Genomic DNA, 18,554 nt, shown 5'->3' on the forward strand with positions numbered 1-18,554 from the left:
ATGGGAGTTATGAGGGGGTGGAAAAGAGAAATCCAAGTGCGGAGATAGCAGTATAGGACTATAGGACTACAGATACTGCACAGGAGGGGTGCCTGAGTGGCTCAGTCAGTTTAAGGGTCTGACTTCAGCTCAGGTCATGATCTCGCAGTCCCTGAGTTTGAGCCCCATGTCAGGCTCTGTGCTGATAGCTCAGAGCCTGGAGCCTGCTTCAGATTCCGTGTCTCCTCCTCTCTGCCCTTCCTCTGCTTGCTCTTTGTCTCTCTCCCTCAAAAATAAGTAAATGTTAAAAAAAAATACTGCACAGGAACAGCAAGCTGGAAGTTGTTAGAGGACAAATACATATCTCTGCAGGCATAATGGGCAGATGGACTTCAGGGGCTACAGATTATACTAGGATTTGCCACAACTTCATGAACAATCTCACCAGAGTTCTTGAACCTGTGTCTATTTTCAATAGGAATACATTTCCAATCTAATCTGAGAAAAATAGAAAACTATATAAAACCAACCATTACATGAAGGAAGGATGCCTGTAAGGCTTTCTGTGAAAGGTCTTTCTGTCTTTATTAAGTTCTTTTGATGAATATTTCCAAATACTTATTTTCTTTTTATACAGGTGTGACTTTGAGGGGAAAAATGATCAGGAGATTAAGTGATAAAATGACAATGAAGATGAGGGAAGAGCATCAGATTCATATCAAATAGACCCTTCTTCTGAATCAATCATTTTTAAATTAAAAAAAAAGTTGTATCGATAAAGTCCATACAAATTTCAGAAGACTAGGGGCGCCTGGGTGGCGCAGTCGGTTAGGCGTCCGACTTCAGCCAGGTCACGATCTCGCGGTCCGTGAGTTCGAGCCCCGCGTCAGGCTCTGGGCTGATGGCTCAGAGCCTGGAGCCTGTTTCCGATTCTGTGTCTCCCTCTCTCTCTGCCCCTCCCCCGTTCATGCTCTGTCTCTCTCTGTCCCAAAAATAAATGTTGAAAAAAACAAAACAAAAAAAAAAAAATTTCAGAAGACTATTTTGTATTACTTTACCATATTGAAATGTCACGTATATTTTGGTTAAAATAAGTGGCTTAGAAAAAGTTTTTGTATCTTTGTTATGTGTTGTATTATGATTTGCCCTGCAAACACCAGTGGGCATGTATGGTCTCAATTATGACTTTTATTCTTTGAATACTACATTGAAAACAGCCAAAGCAAATGCAAGGGTTAAGAGATCAGGTTTTCTAGCCAGAGAGATTGTCATTGGACTTCCTAGCTGCAAAACCACAGTCAAGTTACTTATCCATTGACTCAGTTAACTCATTTATAAAAGGGATTGAAAATAACACTCAATCCATTGGCAGATGGACAGGAATAAATGAGATGATATATGTGCAGAGTCGATAAAAAACACATGTTAATAAATATAAGCTGCTACATTAACCATAATCAAACAAGGAGTATTTTTAAAGATAGTTTGCACCCTTCTTTTATGGCACTATCCTTATCTCAAACTACTAACATTTGCCTTGTAGTCTGAAACCACATCTAGAGGTGTTGCAAGCATTCATGATGAACAGTGTTGAAAAGATACAAGTTACAGGTGAATAAAATGCCAAAATGTAGACATACTATCTAAAATTTTAGAAAATATGTGCAGAAAGAAATACACGCACACACACACATACATGTCTCTAAGTAAGATATCTATTTTTTTCCACCAATAAAGACATCAATAAAAACCTGCAAAATTGAAGATGGTTTCAACCCTTTAATCTAATCTTAACTTTCCCCTTATTCTTTTGGAAATACTCTCCACCTCTCTCCCGCTTTCTCTCCACCCTCGGATTTCTTTTTTTGCTAGCAAACCTTGCCTGCCATCTTTGAAAAAAGTGATGTTCATGGTTAGATTATAGGCAGGGGCAGCCAACAGCATTCTTTACAAATACAGGCTGAACACACTCTTTCCCCGGAATGATAAACCTATCACCTCTCCCACCCTCAGTTTGAAGCGGCAGCAGTAATTCTGTTGGATGCCAAAACTAAAATCAATGTGCCTGTGCCATGCCCAGCTCTGAGCTGTGGCTGTAATGAGATTTGAATGGGAAGCCCCGGACACAATAAATCTGCGCCATATGTGACCATTTCCTGTGTCAGTTCCTTTCTCATAACCAGTGGAGACTTTTTTCCCCTCTCATGACCCCACACCATGACTCTGAAATCTTTCATGGCTGCTTATGGGCCTCGGGCTTTTTACAGCAGTTGTATAAATAAATGAATTTGACAGCAAACATCATAACAGTTAGCAGTAATGTGTGTTTGCCACAAGTGCCTATACTACTCACTGGAGAAATGGCAGAGGAAACAGCTTGTTTTGTTACCTAAACAAAAGTAGTTTCGTTTGACAAGTGCTGAAAGAATTAGTCAAATAAACTTGAAATCCACTAGGACTGTTTCTGCCAATTCTCCCTGCCAGTGAAATGTTCCCAGCTCCTCTGTGCCCATGACTCACAAGAGATAAATTTCCCTCTTTTATTCTGAGATAAAGATCTGGGCTGGGAATACAAAACCTTTGCCTGATATTTTATATTAATCTCCTTTGCAAGGCAAGACTGTCATTTAGGGGAACTCAGGTACAGCAAAGAGTTTCCAAAGGAACTTGTGGCAGACAGACCAAGGAAGATAGTTCAGGTAGGTAGGAGGGGAGGTGACAGTAATGACCCACCCCACTGATTACCTGTTGAAAGCAAATTGGAGGTTATGAGGGTTTCCTTTTCCTTCACATTTCCTACATTCAAGAAACAAAAATCTCTACACCAGAAAGTTGCTAAAAGAAAGCAACTTCATTTTCCCTGTATCTCCACAGTCCCAGGAAAATGAAGTTGCCTATACTGGGGGAATTTGTGGTCAATTTAGATAATCACAAAAAAGCATAGATTTTTCTCAGTCATATGGACTGGTTGTCTATTAAGTCCTTAAATTTTTCTACTCCTCTATGGGAATTTCAATAACTTCTCCATTGTTCCAGCTGTGAAAGAAAGATGTTATAGCTTAGTGATTATTGCTATGGACTCTAGTCCCAACTGCTTAGGTTCAAATCCCAGGTCTGCTACTGACTCTCTGTGTGATTTCAGGCAAGTAACTTACATTCCCCCTGTGCTTCAGTTTTCTCTTTTGCAAAGTAGGATGAAAAATGGTATGGTATCAAGCTCATAAGGTGGCTGTGTCAAGTGTATTTTAAAGGGCTCAGGACACAAAGGATAAATGAGGACATTATGCTAAGTGAAACAAGCTGGTTTAAAAAAATAAATACTGCATGATAATACTTATATTTGTAGTAGTCAAACTCATAGAAGCAGAGAATAGAATGGTGGTTGCCAGAGGCTAGAGAAAAAAGGCTCAGAACAGTGGCTGAGACATAATAAGTGTTGTCATTGTTATTATTATTCCAAACAAAGAAACTTGGATAATGGTCTGTTTAAAAACACTAGAGTTCTGGGGTGCCTGGGTGGCTTGGTCGGTTAAGCGTCCGACTTCAGCCAGGTCACGATCTCGCGGTCCGTGGGTTCGAGCCCCGCGTCAGGCTCTGGGCTGATGGCTCAGAGCCTGGAGCCTGTTTCCGATTCTGTGTCTCCCTCTCTCTCTGCCCCTCCCCTGTTCATGCTCTGTCTCTCTCTGTCCCAAAAATAAATAAAAGTTGAAAAAAAAAATTAAAAAAAAAAAACCACTAGAGTTCTTCCCTAGGATAGCTTGATGTTGGCAGCTGATCTGGTAAATAAAATTAAAAATGTTGGTGAGAAAACTATAAGAGCACCTTCACTGAAGTCAATTACAATTAGTTGCAAGATATAGTATATCACTATTTAAATAAAAATATCATCTGGACCTTGAAAATATTTTTTACATGTAGGTTATTTTCATTCTTTTTTAAAGTAGTACTCTTTGTCATGGTCAAGTAACTGTTACCTCTAGAATCTTCTTATACTCAACAAAAGTATCACTGATTAGGGGAATAAAAGTTGAGAGTTGTTCCCAACTAACAGATCTTAGGCAGAATCTACATTCTTCTCTCTGTTTCTATCTTTTTTACATTTACGTATTAAAATGGCTCAATAAAGTGTTTTGTTTATGTGATTATATGCAAGAAAGCACCCTAATATTTTAGAAGATATAGATTATAATCAATATAATAGAAATATTTCAATATAGAAAGAGCCTACTACCTACACAATAAATTCCTAATGTCTCTGTCTTAACTGACTGACAAATCCATTTAAATATCCATTTTTCCATATCTAGTCAACTATTTCTATGGAGAAAGTCAGAAACATTATTAAATGGAACTGTTTAAAAATAAAGACTCTTTAAGCTTTGCTCTTAGAGCAGTGCCTAAAAATGGAAAGAAGTGTGTCAGCTGAAGGTAAGGAACCATGTGACTTTATAAAACAATGATGAGCCAGGAGCAGGCAAAGTAGGTTTTGGTTTTGATTTGCCAGGGTGGGTTTTGCTAGAAAACCAAATACATAAAGTGACTTCATCCTATGGTAAAACAGCTTTAATTGAGACTCCTTTTACAGTAAAATAAATTGAAAATCTCATCTTACCATTGATTCCTGTGTACAGGCCATAATACTACATCTAGGAAACACCTCTGAAACTGGTCTATGAGAGAATAACTTTGTGCTCTAGGAGCTTTACTGTTGAGGAAAGTCATCTGACAAAATGTTTCCCTTGCTACATCTAAATCCTTTTCCAAGATCTGCTCCTAGGATGCATATTCTGATTCACCTTAGGAATCACAAAGGTGAAGAGCACATGAAATGGATAACTCCAGCTATTCACACTCCACATGGCCACCAAGGATGAATGAATAAACACAAAGCAGAGCCATGTCCCCTTTGGCCACTTCTACTGACTCTCAATTAGCAAAAGAATACTGCCACCTTGTAAAGTCTGTTTTGCTGAGTTAAAGAGAAAACTGAGAAGGTAGAGAAATTCTAAAAGACCAGTAGGCTTAATCAAGCATTATGCAACTGTGAAAATAACCTCTCATCTATTTCTTCATCATTTTCTGGATATAGGTATGAACACCTATACAGGCTAGGCTTATCTCAGGAAGTGACAGGCTTGTATTTTCCCATCCTCTTGTGGTTGAGTAGAATCATCATTTAGTCATCTATCATTGAGCAGAGGTAAAAAGTGTCTCTTTGGGGCCATAAAATTTAACTGAAAGAGTTTGCAAACTATAGGCCATAGGTCAAGTCCAGCCCACTGGCTACTGTAAATAAAGTTTTATTGGAACACAGCCCATATTATAAACTATTGTAAACTCTGCTTTTGCACTGCAATAGCAGAGTTGAGTAATTGTGACAGAAACTCTATGGACTTGAAGGTGAAATTGGAAATGCTTACTGTCTAGCCCTTTACAGAAAATGTATGTCAATCCCTACTCTAAGAGTTCTAAGTCTGTCTCTGAGGCAGTGAGCAGCAAAGTACAAGATGAAAGCTTATCTCAGCCTAGGTCCCTGCCAACCAGAGATAGACAAGAGTAAGCAACAAATAGACCTTTGTTGTTTTAAGCTATTGAGATTTGCAAGTTGTGCATTATGGCATCCTAACCTACCTTACTCTGATGGATATAGCATCCTTACAATTCTTATGTGTATCTTTTTCTCTGCACATACATAATATATCCTGCTTTAGGGAAGGGAACAAAAAGCATAAGAGGACTTTGTTTTTCTTTTTCTTTTCTTTTTTTTTTTTTCTTGTCCTCAGGAGACAGGATGAGGACATGAAATGTTTGAGTTCTCAGTCAACATTTGGACTGGAATTTTTCCCTTCCTAAAGCTTATCCCAATATATGTCTCATTTAATACCTGAGAATCCATCTTCTCTGTTAAAGCTCTTTGAAAATTTGTCCCACAAATCTCTACAAACCTGCTTTCTTTGCCATGGCAATATAAAGATGAAATTTCCTAAATATATTGCACACAGAAGGTTGTTGAAGTAATTAGGGGAAAAGATTTCCATAAGCCCAGAATTGGCATGCTGAAGTCTTTCAGAATGAGCTCCTGCATTTGGGCTTTGGCAGTTCTAATATGGGTGGAAAATGCATAGAGCTGGCTATCCTTGCTTATTTTGCTATGTTCAGATCTTCTCCTTTGGAGGAAAAAGAAACAGGTCCATTTTTTGGCAGAAAACAATGTGATCTCTTTCAACTTCACAGAAGAGCAAGCTAACTGGAGAGCCTGACACTGATACTGCTTTTTGGAAGCAGGAAGTGATGGAGGCCATAATGACAGCATCATGTTCCCAGTGTCAGCCATCAAAGGGAGAGCCAAGGGAAATCTTGTCAAGATAAGTGCTGTGATCTGATGGATAGGGACACTAGTTTGAAGATGGCAATTCCAATTTATTTTCTTCTTACTCCTGGTGACCTCTGACAACAAACAGACTACCATGCACCTCAGTTTCCTCATCATACAATAGAAAGCCATATACATGGATATTTACCTACAGAGAGATTGCATAAAAGTTAACTGCACTAATATTTAGGAAATACTACAGGGAAAAGTGAATTGAAAGAGGAGGCAGCCACTCAAGCAATCTGCTCGCTGAAGGCAATAGATATGAGCCAGGAGGGAGAGCGGATGGCAAACATGATTGGATTAACCTGCTACTGTTCAGTCATTTGAATAAATAATTTGTAAGGAGACTTTCAATTAAGATGCTGGGCCAGGGGCTCCCAGGTAAGCCACTTCCAAGTCATCTCTCAAGTTCAGTAGCTTCCCTTAAAACTGGTACAATGAAATTCAGCAAGGTGAAAGGGTTTTAAGGACATTTGGAACTCAACTTTTAGGCACAAAACATAGCTGTATTACTGAGATGCACAACTGGTACCAACATTCAGACAAAATGGCTTATTTATAGCAAAGGTTGTATACAAACTGGGAGGCAAAGTAGTGGCTGGAGATGTAAAAACAGATACTGCAAAACATATCTACAGATGCCAACAAACACTCTATACAGATTCAACTTGGGAAAGAATAACTGATTGGGGAGCCTGGGTGGCTAAGTCGGTTAAGCGTCTGACTTCAGCTCAGGTCATGATCTCACGGTTCATGGGTACAAGCCCCGCATCAGGCTCTGTACTGACAGCTCAGAGCCTGAAGCCTGCTTCAGATTCTGTGTCCTCCCTTCTCTCTGCCCCATCCCTACTTGTGCTCTGTCTCTCTCTGTATTTCAAAAATGAATAAACATTAAAAAATAAAAAAGAATGGTTTTAAAAAAAAGAATAACTGATTAAGCAAAATTTTAGTTATGCTCAACCATATATAAGATTTAAAAGTTTTTAACAGCTATGTACTATGGTTTATATGCAGGGATAATTCACAATGAGTATCAATTGGATGAAGTCTGGTATAGAATCAGGAAGGCAACAGTGATCCAATGAGTTATCATTTTTAATCTTTGTAAATTCGGGGGGGGGGTGGTGATGAGAAAAAACAGGAAATGAGTATCATTTTCTAGTTTCTTCATTGTATAGTTCTGACATATTAAGCACTGATTTAACACTATATTTTGAGCATTTACCATTATCCTGATTGTGACCTAGACCCTGGGAATATGTAGTTAAAAATAAAAGGAAAGTCACAATGCTTGTCTTCATGGAACGTACTTAGAGTCAAGTTTCTAGTTTTAAAAAAAATGCCTTGTTTTCAGATAGTGAACTCAAGAGAAATCTGAGTACAGATATCTGCCTTATTCATCTTAGTATGTCTTGCTCCTGTCTCAGTGCCTGGTACAGTCAAAGGGAAGAAACATCAACATTTTATGAGTGGGTCCTATGCACCAGGTACTGTGAGAGCCATTCAACGTGTCTTATTTTACTTAGTCATCACACCCAGCTGTGGTGTGTTTTTATCGCTTCTATTTTCCAAATAAGGAAACTGCACTTGAAGCTGGACATAAAGGACCCTCAAATGGCAGAGCCAGAGTAGAAGCAGCCTAGATCTCAGAATCACCACCAGGAGCACAACTGCCAGGGGAGCCACCTAGCCTTCTTTAGGCTGAGATGTGAGTGAAAAAAAAATTGTTTTTTCCTTTTGTTGAACAACAGAGATTTGGGCATTACCTGCTAATTGGAGTTAATTACTCTGTGTCACACAATATCCATGTTTTATATGAATAAAGAAATGAATAAGTACACAGATATAAAGAACAAACAAGGCTAAGGTCCCAGTTGGTTTAGAAGAGGTATTAACAGGAAAGGCTGGATATCCTGACTTTCTGACCTAGACTATACTTATCATTTAAGGAAACTCCATTTAGGGAGGGTATTGTTGCCCTCTCTATGAAGTTCACTGAGAACTGGCTACAGATGAGTTTGCCCTCTAGGTGATCCCTAGATGGCCAGCTCAAAACTAATTTGGGTAGCCCTTAAAGACAGTGAAAATTCAAAGTTACCCTAAGTTCTGGAAGACAAGAACACAAACAGCATACCGCATGCCAGGAAAGAAAGTCAGAAGCTATAAGCACCTGGTTTAAACTTTGAAGAAAGCATGGCAAAAGGTCAAGAGCCTATTTATAATTCCTTAGTGATAGCTCATGTGCTTTCTATTGGACCTGCTCTGTGTCAAAGGCCAATTTCCATCCAGCACAATACACTAAGTTAGTTATATGAATATTATTTTAAGAGAAATTCACACACTGAGTCAAAAGCAAAATTAGACCACATCCATCATTGGGGACTTTATCATTCCAGCAACTACAAAATTCTTTTTGCTTGGAATTAAGGCTGATTTCTCCTGAAATGTAGGATTTTCCAGATAAAACTAGCCACCAGTCTTTCAAGAATGGCTTTACAGGTTAATAGAGGCTGCCTCCTGAGAAAAACTATACCCCATCATGCATCTGGCCAGTTCTTTGGTGCCATTCAAATTGTTAGGGGTAAGAGTGGGAGAATTCCTTCCATATCCTCTGAGACGATCATTTTATGCCCCAAAGCTTCAACCTCATTATTCTTATCTTAGAGCATAATTACAATGTTATTATTGGTCATAAAGTTAACCAGATTTTCCTCTCTTTTCTTTTCCTCTTCAACATTTGACTCCATGACCTCCCTCCGCAGAAAAGTCTATGGACTGATTATATGGGAAGAATAGAAGTATTTCCTTCTATTTGTTTAAAATTTTCCCATTGTTAATTTCATTGAGGGCATACTTGCTCTCATATTATGAAACAAGGTAAAGAAAAAATAAAAGAATTTTTACTGCTCCTATAAAATGTGAAAATTTTCACTGCTGTATCTCAGTGCTTCTAAGAGTCTTTACTTTTATTACCTCACCACACAGATCCTGTTCCGCATTTCTATCAACCTGTGGTACATGGTTCACATTATGACACAAGATCCTTTGCCAATGGCTCCCCTGTACTTTGTGCAACTATTCTCCCCTAACTATCCTCCAAAGTAACTTCTTTCTTCTAGCTAAAATCAGTGGCAGAAAGGTTTTATTTCAAGGGCTGGTGGCAGTGGCTGCCAAAGTACTGTCCTAGAAAGGATTATGAAGTCATGTAAGGACTCAGTAGAAATGTGCAATGATGAATTAGTCTACTGGGGTGAGGGGTGGTATATATAGCGGAGTCTCAACAAACTTGCTGTCAGGACAAATGTCACTATATCCACTATGCAAACACCTCTTATGTGTTACGTGAGCTCTCCTTGTTCACATACCCAAATTTCTAGCCAGAGTCCAATATCCAGAATTCTATCCAAATGCTATCCACCAATCCACATCTGATACTTTTTAATATTCTAAAAAGATTTTTCTAACATTCCTCCTGTGCTGATCTCTGGCTCCCTAAATTTATTCCATAATTTGCTGTAATGTTGAAAGTCATGATCACTGGCTGACAAGACCCATTATACAATTTACTCTAAAATTCAAAGTGTTGTTCCAGATAGATGGCAGCTTTGGCTGACAACACCTAAATCTTACCTCATCTGAATTTAGGAAGGCATTAGAGATTCAAGGTAAAATGTCTTTTGAACCACTGATTTATGCTCTCCTCTAAGAAAGGATAATTGCCCTTTTACTTTGTATGTTCAGGGAATTAGACTTGGTAATCTTTAGAAACACATAAAAGCTGGACTTCTTTGCAAAGAATCAGAGTGCCTTACAACACAGAATTTTCTGCTACTTCTTTTGGTCACTCTTCTCAGACCATTCACCCCATCTGGGGCCGCTACCAGTGCATATCTCTCCACTCTTCTTCCAGATAATCATGTGGCTCATTTCCACAATTCTTCCCACTTAGCTCATGTTTCCTCCTCAGTGACGTTCACCTCGATCAGCCTATCCACATGCATGTTCTCATTGTCTCTTACAACACTCTACATTTTAAAATTTTGTCCATAGCATTTATCACTTTCCAACTTGGAAGATAATCTACTGATTTGTTATAGGTGTCGCTTAGTATCTCTCTCCTCTAAAATGTAAGCTCCATAAGGACAGGGATCTTTGTCTAGTTTTACACTTATATAACCCAAGTAACTAGAAGAGTACCAGAAACACAGTCCACACTCAATAAATACTGAATGTTCATGATCTGTTCATTTGTAGCTGAATTTCCTTTTCACATAGAAGATATATATTTAAACTCTATAAGTAAATCTTCCTAAAAATATTTTCTAAGAACGACTGAGTGTCAAGGCTACCATATCTTTCCGGTGTCAGTATTTTCTCAAATACTTCATTTTCCTTTGGTTTTCAGAAAAGCAGATGTTCTTAGCTTCCTGAAATTCTAATACCACAACTGAAGACATAAGATATCTCATTGTAAAAAGTGAATGAGAAGGAGAGGGACAAAGAGAAACAAGGAAGAAGCAGATTAAAGTATTTCCAGTGCTTCCTCCACAGAGAGGAATGAATTATACACGAGGCAAGAAGGTCACTAAGTTAGGTGTACGATTTCATCAGATTGCCTGAACTGCAACAAGATTTCAACAAGAATTAGAAGGTAAAAAAAGAAAAAAAATTCTTTTAATTTTTTTAATGTTTATTCATTTTTGAGGGAGAGAGATAGAGTGCAAGCAGGGGAGGGGCAGAGAAGAGGGAAACACAGAATCTGAAGCAGGCTCCAGGCTCTAAGCTTTCAGCACAGAGCCTGATGCGGGGCTCAAACCCACAAACCATGAGATCCTGACGTGAGTGGAAGTCGGACTCCTAACTGACTAAGCCACCCAGGCGCCCGAGAAGTAAACTTTACATTTGTATGGTACCTTTTAATATCCAGACAATTTTAATTCTTGCTATTATATGTGAATATAGATCCTTTATGTAACAGATATATTGTATGCATTGCATTTTAACAACAACATGAAGGATAGTATCTTTACTTATATTTTACAGATGAAGAAACTGATGCACAGAGAGGTTAAATAACCATAGACACCTATCTATTCAATGGCAGAGTCAGCATCTGAAGCCCTGTTTTAGTCACCAATCCATGAATTTTGCTACCATTTTACCTGCCACCATTTGCCCTTCACAGCAACAAGGCAGGTATGGGAGGTGGTATTTACATTTGCTTGATGAGAAAACAGTTTTAGATAGTTTAGTACTTGCCTAAAGATAGAGTGAATTAATCAAAAATAATATTTCTCCTGACATCTTAGCCCAATATTCTTGCCACAACATGATGGTCTTTATGTTAGCTATAAAATTAATGATTTACCCAATAGTCACCCAAATAGTGGATGGACTTAATGAGTGAAAAATTCAGCCAGGGCTTGATTCTGTAATCTCTGTGACCCTGAAATTATTTTATATTTTAAAACTATGTGGATTAATACTCAAAACATTTTTTAATTATAACATAGAGGGTAATTAAAATATCAGGCTGAATTCTATAAATAGTATTGCCTTGAGGTCCATCCACTTGAATTAACCAAAAAGCACCACTAATTAGCTAGACTTAAGCAAGGGCTGGTGCTAGGCAATGTGACCTTTTTATGTCACATGTCACCAGGATTACATTTTCTCTCTGATATACAAGTCATCGGTCACAATAGGCTGCCAGGATTTGACACCATGGATTTATTTGATGAAGTGTGCAGAAAGTGTGCCTATTGATTCATTAATTTCTATGCTATCTAGAATCATTTTGCCTTATGTGTCCTCCTTTACAGTGTGTTGAGTATATCACCAGGTGATTTATTAAACACAGCCCCGTATGGAAACAAGGGGACTTGGGTTCTACTAGCACTTTTGCCAAAATCCACTGTTCTTAAACAAGTTACCTTGGCTCTCAGAACTCCCAACTTACTTGGAGTTTAAATGATAAACTTAAAAATTATCTGAGACTAAATAAGTCATCATTGAGGTCCCTTTAAACATTCAGCACAAAAAGGATTCGATCACTCAGAGACCATCCCACTAGTCTCCACTCTAATGACTGGACCCCAGCCCTTTCATTTCTAAGGACCCCTCCATCTCTGACATCTTAAAAAAGAAAACTCATCCTCCAGCCAAACCTCCTGCTTTTCAATTAAAAAAGTCTCCTTTTATTTATGATTCTGCTGCATCTATTCCCTCTCCTGACTTCCTTCCATTACTCACCTAAAGGCTACTTCCTTCCATCCTGCCTTGACCCTCTCTTTCATTAGCATTCTCTGACCTCCCCATCTCTCAACTCTCATTCTTCACTCATGTTCACATATAAAATCCCTGACTCTGACAAAGCTATGCATTCACTTCCATCACTTTTGCTCCCAGGAAGTTCAAGAACTCTATAGAAAATCACATAGCTGAAAAGAGTAAAACCACCTATACCTGAAAACTGTGTCATTTGGTGCTATCACAAATACTTGACCTCCAACCTCAATCAGGCCTTTAATGTTAATGAACCCCTCTTCCAGTCACCTCTAGTAGAAGTTTTCTTCTGTTTAAGTCTTTGGTGTTCCCTATATTTCTACCTGTATGACCAAGTCATCAACTTCATAAATAGATTTGGGGACACAGAGAATTCATGATCACATTTTTATTTCTAAACTTTTCAAATATTCATTATTTTTTATCTCCTTCTCATCTGACTCACAGAAATGGATATCTTTCCTATTTCCCAAGCTAACCTCTACAAAGGTGATCTCATCCCTGTCTCCTCCTGCTCAAACACCACAAATTAGCCTCATCAATCATTCTCTGTTTCTTAGATCTTCAAACTTCTTCCCATAAACTAAAAGCCTGTGTAAATTTCCCATATGATAAACACTGCCTTTCCTCTTTTCCCTTTACTCTCAAATTCCTTGAAAAGATAGGTTTTCTTTTTTCTTTTGATTTATATTACTTATTATTTAGTTTTTCTCATCTTTTATACAGGTCTCAATCTACTGTAGTCTACATGTTGCCCCAGTCACTCTACCAATACTATTCCCAGTAAAGCTATTAGTAGCCTAAGCTTCAGGTCTAGTTCCAAGGCCCACTTGCTTTTTTTGCTGATTTAATTATATTTCCCATAATTATAGCATTTGTTATTAGGGTTCTTAAGGTTCTCTCTCGCCTTAATTTCTAGGACATCATTATGTCCTGTTTCTCTCTAAACCCTGTTATTCCTTAACTGTTATTGTTTTGTTGGGGAGCCCTCTTTCATCCAACCTTTAAGGGAAGGTGTTCTTCAGGATTCAGTTCTTTGCCTTCTTTTCCTAACACATATTCCTTTTGGACAACCTCATACACACAAGAAAGAGGGAGAGAGAAACAGACAATCGAGACAGAGAAAGATAATAGAGAGACAGACAGCATGAGAGAGAAAGAGACAGATGGATTCTTGTGCTAATGGGCCCTAAACTCATTATCTCTCCTGAATGATAAAATTGTAGTGTCACCTACCCTCTCTTTCAAGGAATTTCACACACACCTCAAACACACTATCCTGCAGCCACTCCATGCTTCAATAGGGACTATGTGTTCCTACCTACCTACTTACTTAAGAAATGATTAGATTTAGGGGACCTAGAAAGTCACTAGCTTACTTGTCCCTTATCATTTATAGGAACTTATTGGAAGAGGTTCCAACAGAACAGCTTCTAACATTTAAGCACTGATCATGTGCCTAAGACTGCATGGAGTGGTTTTACAAGGACTGTAACAAGTCTAACCTAAAAGTCTATGCTATTTTTTCTCTCCATATAAAAATGCAGAGACAAACTAAAGAGAAGTTCAACAATTTTCTAACAAATAAATGATAGAGAGAGGAATCCCACCTAGCCCATGGGGTTGCAGAGCTGTTCAGTGTGCTATATTGCATCCAGGACGCATATGGGCACTTTCATTTAAGTTACTAAGCAACAGTGGTATAGCCATTACCTCCTTTGCTCACTGAAAACAATAACAACAATAGTAACAATAGCAGACTGTGTGGATGAAGTGCTTACAATGTGATAAACACTGCTTTATAAGCGTTAACTCATTTAATCTTCATAGTAACTCTGTGGCATAGGTATTATTCTTATTCCCATTTTACAGATGAGTAAAATGAGGCATATATGGTTTAAGCATCTTTTCCCTTTTTAACTAGCTTGAGGAAAGCGAACACTAGGCAGTCTGTTCCAAAGCCCATGTCCGTGACCTCTATGCTATACTCTCTTGCTATGAAAGCACTTTGTTGTGTTTCTTCAAGTTGCATGGAGTGCTAGTTTCCACCATCCCTTCCCTCACTAGCAGCACCAAACCACCTGGCTTTGCCCCAATAATTAATAGCCCTGCTATTATGATGCTTACTTTTTTCTTTCTCCTTCTCCCTGTTTTGGCTTCTGCAAATGTTTTCCTTCTCAGTCCCCCCAGAAACCTACCATATTCTGTTTCATCCTGGATCATCTAATTTTGCTGATCTTTTTACAAGCTACATACTACCTCTACCATCGAAAATAAGAACCACTTGAACCATGACCACTCTCTCCATATAGCCTTCTAAGTTTGGAATGGCCATGTAATTTATTGTTTACACCAAGACACTTTTGAGAGAGATTATATTTACAAGTATGCTGGGGCAGCAAGCGTGGACATGGGTTGTCCTGGGCAAACAGGCAGTATGGTCACATCACTTTAGACCCACGGAAGATGCAATTCAGCTGCACCAGCACACTGTTGCCTCAGGAGATTTAGCTAACAGCTTCCCCACTGGCAATGACCTCATGGTTTCTTCCAACAGCACCGACTACATAAGAAAATTCTGCAGAGGCCTTCAAATAACAACAAGCACAAAGAAAACAAGCTTGCCAAAATTTTAAAACAGAAAATGAAGAATAAAAGAATATGATTTAAGGTTCTAAGTCTATATAACCAATGGCAAGTAGACAGAACTGAATAAAAATGGACTTAAAAGTATTTAGTGATATTTCTTTAAATCAGCAGGGTTTAAAGAACAGAGACCTTACTTCTTAAAGTCTTTCCAATAAAATCCTCGGTTTAATCTCAGTGAAAACACTCATTTCTTGTTAAATAAACATTATCTAATGAACAAAGGATTTTCACAAAATCCTTTCATATCTTGTTATTCTCAAGTATAAATTAAAGCTTTTAACTCATCTTTTTAATGCAACCTCAATCTCAACCCTCTAACCTTTCTCTACAGCATTTAATACTGTTATTTCTGAAACATAAAGAAAGACCAACTTGCCAAAAAAAAAAAAGGATATAATACGAAATCTTGAAATTTATAATCCATTAGATTTGTGGTGATCAAGGAATAACTTTTACCTATTCCACCTAGTTTTACCATTCATTTCTATAGATCTTCAGCTTGAGCCAATGCTGCATTTACTGGAGTCTCAGAAATCAATACTCAAGAACATTTTTTCCCTAGGCTGCGATGTTGATAACTGGTGGCCATTTAACATCATTGGTTTAAAATAATAACATATGGATATATGTGGAGATCTCTGAGAAGTACGTTAATTATAAATTCCTCGGTTTTGTGGACACTGTAATGTGTATAAGATTCTATTATGTAACAGTGAACTCTAGCATGGAAATCTTAATTCCTTCTCCTTCCTGCCTTACTATCTTGTATCTGCTGTACATCTGGATGTGAAGAGTAGAAGGAAAATGGCACAATCCCAAAGTGAAATTGTGAAATTGGAAAAGTTTGCCTTTGATGGCTTTTGGTTCTTGGAAAAACAACCTCTCCCACTTTTGGGTTCCCCCAAATATCCTCTATTCCTACAGAAGAAGAAAGAATCTGTTATCCTTACTTGAATTTTGATGAAAACTTGTTTCATAAGATAAGCTAGCATTCCCAGTTTCTATTTACAAGTTTGAACTTTTAAACTCTCCAGTGGATTTAGAAGTCTATGAGTAAAGGAATTATAAGCACCAAGTTTCAAGCAGTGTGACTTTTAGAAAGGGGTTCTTCCCTAGTCTGCAGACCCTTAGCATCCTGAAGGCTGAACTGAAGCCTGCTTTAAGAATTTGACAGTGATGGACACACTAAGTTAGCCAAGAATGGTTTCTGGTCTGTGGCCCACAGATGCATTATTGATCCCCAAGAAAAGGGGAAATGGGGCTAAAAATTTTAGAAGGCTAGCTCTCACGAGCAGCACAGCAAGATTCATGAAAGCCATCATGAGCACCCCTTCACTAAGCAAAAATCTGCCCAAATGTGATAAAAAGTGATTTCTTTAGTCCCAAACCAAGGACTGAGATACTCAATCCTGCCCCCTATGCACTCTGCCCCCAGCTGATTATTTATGTAAAATCATGTTCTGGTCCAGAGAACCTACTGTTTACTATCTTATTATAAAGAGTTTATTTTCCAGATCCAGAATTCAGAGAGAGAGAGACAGGCAAATCAACAGAATTTTCTGCTCCAAAATGCTTCAAGTTTAAAGATCAAACAGCTGAAGAGAGGATTAGCAAACTAGACAATTATAGGTGAAACCGAGAACTGCAGCCCACAGCTCTGGAGAACTGTCAGGGGAGCAAGAGAATCCCAGCTGGTAGGACATGAGTCCCAGAAACAGTATGCCATTGATAGTAAGAGAGGGGGAAAAACTGATGACTGATCCTTGAAAACTAACTCTAACGGAGAGGAGAGGAAAACAATGCTAACTCGCCCAGGTTAAAACCTGATACTGGTAACAGTCCTCTTAAGGAGCTGTGCTCCATGTGTGGCTAATCAAACATGCTGCAAAATAATTGTAATGCATATCATGAAATTTGTGATTTTGTATTAGATTAACATTGCTTTGCAATTTGCTTGATTACAATAATAAATACTCTCCCTCTATGCTCTGAGTCTGATCTGAGAAGTCCCTAATGAAAATCTCTTCAATCCATATTCTGTACCTACCACGTCTCAGGCACTGTGCTCCATGCTAAAAGCACACATTTTCTTTGTTTTATACAGTGGGGTTTCTCAACCTTGGCACTAATGACATATTGGACTGAATAAATTATTTGTTGTAGAGTCTGTGTGCACTGCAGGATATTTAGCAGCATCCCTGGTCTCTACCTACTAAATGCCAGTAAGTACACTCCCCCCAGCCTCCAGTTGTCACACAAAGATGTCTCCAGATTTTCCAAATGTCCCCAGCGGGGGGGGTGGGGGGTGGGGGGGTGGGGGGGGACAAAGTTATGTCAGTTGAGAACACACTACTGTAGAAGTATTCTCTACATACCTGGTCCTCAGGTTATTTACTGTCTTGTAACACAGCTGCCTTCTTACCAATTAAAAACCTCAGCTAGGAGGCACCTGGGTGGCCTCCTACTCTTAATTTCTACTCCTGATTTTGGCTCAGGTCATGATCTCAAGGTTTATGGGTTTGAGCCCTGCATCAGGCTCCCCACTGACAGCGCAGAGCCTTTTTGGGTGAGATTCTCTCTACCTTCCTCTCTTTCTGTCCCTCCCCTGCTTGTGCTCTCTTTCTCTCTCTCTCTAAGTAAACAAACTTAAAACAAACAAACAAACAAAAACAAAACTTCAGCTAGAACTCTGCTTATAAATAACAACAACAAATATTCTCACTGAGTAGAATGCCTAAATTCCAACCCCTGAATGTTTGCAGAAGTTTGTCTCTCACCTGGCATTCATTTAAAAAAAAATCTTCATTAAGAAGCTGTACATGCTAAATAAATTTGCCGGCTCTAAAGCAATGCCAACACACTTAACATCTACCTAGGAGACAGGCAGGTAGAAAAGGATCAAATTATATTGGCCAATTAAAATGTCCCATTCTTAAGGAATCAAAGCATTATATTAGAAAGAAAATGGCAAAAAGTAAATGAAGAGTTACCAGTTTGAGAACTCTGGGGAAGATTTTGGGAATAATTTGTTCTGAGACCGTAACACAAAAAGCACTGAGCAGTCATCTTACAAATGTAGAGAGGCTCATTTCCTTTTTCTCTTATACAATATGGGACTTCTAACATATATTAAACCCATTAGGTGAGATGGATTTTTTATCTACCAATTCTCACAGCCTCATAGCAGAACAGAAAATCAAATCCTTGAGAATTAGATCAAGTGTATCACAACATTCCTATCATTTGTGATCTAACCAGTAGCATC

At 38.4% G+C, this 18,554-nt stretch overlaps 1 protein-coding gene across 8 annotated transcripts in view; it reads right to left on the reverse strand.

Moving 5' to 3' along the window:
- Nucleotides 1-18,554, reverse strand: part of PKHD1 (PKHD1 ciliary IPT domain containing fibrocystin/polyductin) — a 490,229-nt gene that overhangs the window by 73,858 nt on the left and 397,817 nt on the right. The gene's annotated exons all lie outside the window — the stretch shown is intronic.

The sequence above is a fragment of the Prionailurus viverrinus genome, chromosome B2 (genome assembly GCF_022837055.1).
Source record: "Prionailurus viverrinus isolate Anna chromosome B2, UM_Priviv_1.0, whole genome shotgun sequence".
NCBI classification, from domain to species: domain Eukaryota; kingdom Metazoa; phylum Chordata; class Mammalia; order Carnivora; family Felidae; genus Prionailurus; species Prionailurus viverrinus.